The 4,901-nt window shown below is 44.6% G+C and overlaps 1 pseudogene; it reads right to left on the bottom strand.

Annotated features, from left to right (window-relative positions):
• Positions 1–3,324: 3,324 nt before the first annotated feature.
• Positions 3,325–3,971, bottom strand: LOC100580892 (annotated as a pseudogene).
• Between the last annotated feature and the right edge of the window lie 930 nt (positions 3,972–4,901).

Genomic DNA, 4,901 nt, shown 5'->3' with positions numbered 1-4,901 from the left:
CTTCGTTGTGATTTTTTACTCTACTTTGTTGGGGCCTAGTGGAGGAGTTTAGTCCAGAGCAATACCTTCCTGTAATTTTTGTTTAACAGTACTCATTAGCTCTATCCAACAAATTTTGATATATTTTTATTATTATGTAGATCCAAATATTTATTAATTTTTCTTACGATTTCTTCTTTGCCTAGTTACTAGAAGGTTGTTAATTTCCAAATATTTGAGGCTTTTCAAAAATCTTCAATTGTTATTAATATCTGATTTAATTTTGGTTTTTAGAGGACATACTCTGGAAAATTTCAAATTTTATAATACATTGGGACTTGTTTTACGTTCCAGCATAAGTTCCATCTTGGCAAATGGTCTGTGTGCACAAGAAAAAATGTGAATTCTGCAGTTGTTGGGTAAATTGTTTTATAAAGTTCAGTTAGGTTAGGGTGGTTGATAATTTTTTTAAGATCTTCTATATCCTTACTGATTTTTATCTAATTATTAAAAAGAAAATTAATATTCTCACTTCTTTTTATTTTTACTTTTGTTTATTTTTTTAGATACAGTGTCTCACTCTGTCACCCAGACTGGAGTGCAGTGGCATGATCATGACTTGCTGCAGTCTCGCCCTTCTGGGCTCAAGTGATCCTACTGCCTCAGACTCTCAAGTAGCTAGGACTACAGGCATGTGCTGCCTGCCATATCTGGCTAATTTGTTTACTTTTTATTTTTGTAGAGATGGAGTCTTGCTATGTTACCTAGGCTGGTCTTGAATTCCTGTCCTCAAGTGATCCTCCCAATCATCCTTCAAAGTGCTGGAATTACAGGAGTGAGCCACTGTGTCCAGCCAATATCTCTACTTTTGATTGTGAGTTTGTCTACTTGTCTCTTTAGTTCAGTTAGCTTTTGCTTCATCAATTTTTTAAGCTCAGTTATTAGGCTACCTACATTTTAGGATTTTTATGTCTTCTTCATGGATTGATCCATTTATTAAAATATCTCTGTCTTTATTCTTCTTGTCTTGAGGTCCATTAAGCCTAATATTAATAAAACTTTCAGCTTTCTTTTGCATACCATTTACATGATATATCTTTATCTTTTTCTTTTTAACCTATCTGTATCTTCTTACATTTAATGAAATTATTGATATGTTTGGACTGAAGTCTATTATTTTTGTTACTTGCTTTCAATTTGCCAAATTCATTATTTTGCTCTTTTCCCCCCTTTTCTTGCCGACTTCTCTTGGCTAATAGAATGTTATCTTATCTGGAAGAAGAGGAATAGGAAAGAAAAGGAGTCAGGAATGGATCTTACTCAGAAGGCTGACTAGACACAGCCAGGTGGAAGAGCTCCCACTGTGGGACCAAGATGACTGGAATGCCCCTAACAGATCTTCAGAGGGAAGAAACCAAGAGTGGACAGAGAGAAGACACAGAAGCTGGGCTGAAGGTCGTGAAAGCTGGGAATGTAGCACAGGACTACTGCACACCAGGTTTTGTTCCTGGCCCACAATGGCTCTGGGGGATCAGGTGAGTTGAATTGGCAAGGAACAACCCACTGTTGCCATGGGCCTCTGGAACCCCTATAGGAGAAGACCCCTTCACCATCACGTACATTCAAGTTGGCAGGGAGAGCTGCTTAGAGAAGGGGTAGGGGCAGTAAGCCATTGATGTGGAGCCCAGAGGGTATACTGCAGGAGTGTCTGTAATGGAGCATGGCCAGGGATGGCCATCCTAAGCTCAACTTGCTCCCATAGAAGACTTTAGCCCTAGGGGAACTGTCAGACATGATCTCTGCAGGGTGGTCTTCCCCATCAGGTGGGGCTGGTCCGACCTGAGCACCCCTTGGTCTGCTGGCCTCTCTAGGAGCCCCAGCCTGGTTACACCTGCTTGCAGAGCAGTCTCTGGTGCCCTGGCGGCTCACACCATTGCTTCTGTGCGTGGAAGACCATGCCTGACTGGCAGCTCCAGCCAGGCAGCCCTTCTGGCCACACACCAGCCCACCTGCTCCCTCCCCATACTGCAGCATCCCCCAGGCCCATGGCAACTCCCCACATCACTTTGCTGGCAATGTCTGCAGAGGCAGGTTTTGCTTTCCTTGCCCACCAGTGTGCAGGGGTGCAGTCCATCCTCCCATCCCCACCAACCGCCATTGCAGACAGAGCCTTGGTGGGCACAGAGCCAGCCAGGCCTTCCGCCACCAGTGCCCACTCTTATGCTAACACTATGAGAGAACAGCAGATCCTCTGCAACACTGAGCGATCCCTCCTGTTTGCAGGGCACAGAGCAGGCAACCAGACCTGCATTTGCCAGCACCTTGCCCCTGAGCTAACACCACTACCAGTGCAGCTGCACACACAGTTGCCAGCAGGGCCCCCAACACCTACCGACTCCCCCAGCTGCATTGCCTCTGCCACCGTGGTGATCACCTGCAGGAAGGCAGGCACCCTGGCACCCACTAGCACTCTGCTGCAGCTGCTGTACCTTGTCTCCTGTGCCACCCACGGCACAGTGGATTCCTAACCTCAGGGAGCCAGAGAACAAAGTTGGGAACCAATACAAGTCCCCCAGAATACAGCATGCATTGCAGAAGTTGGAAGCTGAGCATTGGCCTCAAATTTCCCAGAAATAAAGCCAGTCAGCTGAATCTACCCTATACCACAATCAAAGCCTCAACATCATCAAATAGGTTAAAAGGAAAAAATATCCCAAAGTCAGCAACCTCAAAGATTGAAGGTAGATAGGCCCACAAAGATGAGAAAGAATCAATGCAAGAACCCTGAAAACTCAAAAAGCCAGAGTTGTTTCCTCCAAACAACTGTATCGCTTTTCCAGCAAGGGTTCTGAACTGGGCTGAGATGGCTGAAATGACAAAAACAGTATTCAGAATATGGATAGGAACAAAGATCACTGAGTTACAGGAGTACATCGAAACCCAATCCAAGTGATATGGTTTGGATATGTATCCCCACCCAAATCTCATATCAAATTGTAATCCCCAATGTTGTAGGACGGGCCTGCTGGGAGGTGATTGGATCATGGGGGTGGATTTGCCCCATGCTGTTGTGATGATAGTGAGTTCTCATGAGATCTGGTTGTTTAACAGTGTGTAGCACCTCCCCCTTCTCTTTTTTTCCTGCTCCAGCCACGTAAGATATGCCTGCTTCCCCTTCACCTTCTGCTATGATTGGGAGTTTTCTGAGGTCTCCCCAGCCGTGCTTCCTGTACAGTCTGTGGAACCATGAGCCAATTAAACCTCTTTTCCTTATAAATTACCCAGTCTCAGATATGTCTTTTTTTTTTTTCTTCCCCAGCATTACTGCTGACTTATTACAAATCCCTAAGAGGGCTTTATTTTTTTCTTTTCAACATCCTGTTCTACAGCTTCCTTGGCTCTTTTTGCTTTTATGCCAAAGAGCTGGGCAATGGCACAGGCCATGAGGAGATGCGCAAAGGCTTTGAAATTCTTCTCCTCCTCAGTGATGACTAGGGCTTTCTCCTTTTTATAGACATTCTGGATGGGCATGACTGGTCCTGTCAGCTGGATGGCCAATATCAGTTCTTCAACAGAACTGTCTCTCTTCTTAGGGACCAAGGGCTTCCTGGGGAAGAGGATGAGTTTGGAATTGTACTCCTTCAGCCGCTGCACATTGCCCTGCAGGGACTCAGTGGACTTGTTCTGCCTCCTCCGATCAATAGAGATGCCAGTGGTCTGGGCCACCTTCTTGTGAATGCCTGCCACCTTGAGCTCCTCTAAGCTGAAGTGCGGCTGGTGCACACCTTGGTGTGATACTGTACAGTGTGGCACTACATGATTGGCTGGATGGGTCCTGACTCGGGGTATGGGGCAGTGCGGCGTGTTTTTGCCTGCTGAGCCTTGCATCTGTGGATCTAATGGGCCCGCTGGTTGAACCACTTAGCCACACATTGCTAGCAGTCCTTGTGGAAGTGGGGCTTCGAGATCATGCCATTACGGCTGGGCACCATGGCTGCCTATGGCCCGCCTGTGCAGGAAAACAACTGATCAGAAAGCCAGTCTGAGGTATTTCTTTTTTTTTTTCAAATTATATTTTAAGTTCTGGGGTACATGTGCAGAACTTGCAGGTTTGTTACATAGGTATACACATGCCATGGTGGTTTGCTGCACCCATCAACCCGTCATCTACATTAGGTATTTCTCCTAATGCCATCTCTCCCCTAGTGCCCCACCCCATGACAGGCCCTGGTGTATTATGTCCCCCTCCCTGTATCCATGTATTCTCATTCAACTCCCACTTATGACTGAGAACATGCGGTGTTTGGTTTTCTGTTCTTGTGATAGTTTGCTGAGAATGATGGTTTCCAGCATCATCCATGTCCTTGCAAAGGACATGAACTCATCCTTTTTTATGGCTGCATAGTATTCCACAGTGCATATGTGCCACATTTTCTTTATCCAGTCTATCATTGATGGGCATTTGGGTTGGTTCCAAGTCTTTGCTATTGTGAATAGTGCCACAATAAACATACATGTGCATGTGTCTTTATAGTAGAATGATTTATAATCCTTTGGGTATATAACCACTAATGGGATTACTGGGTCAAATGGTATTTCTGGTTCTAGATCCTTGAGAAATTGCCACACTGTATTCCACAATGGTTGAACTAATTTACATTCCCACCAACAATGTAAAAGCATTCCTATTCCTTCACATCCTCTCCAGCATTTGTTGTTTCCTGACATTTTAGTGATTGCCATTCTAAACTGGTGTGAGATGGTATCTCATTGTGGTTTTGATTTGCATTTCTCTGATGACCAGTGATGATGAGCATTTTTTCATATGTCAACTGCATAAATGTCTTTTTTTGAGAAGTGGCTGTTCATATCCTTTGCCCACTTTTTGATGGGGTTGTTTGTTTTTTTCTTATAAATTTGTT

This window comes from Nomascus leucogenys, chromosome 12, assembly GCF_006542625.1.
Source record: "Nomascus leucogenys isolate Asia chromosome 12, Asia_NLE_v1, whole genome shotgun sequence".
NCBI lineage: Eukaryota > Metazoa > Chordata > Mammalia > Primates > Hylobatidae > Nomascus > Nomascus leucogenys.
This window is presented reverse-complemented; position numbering and strand designations above follow the sequence as displayed.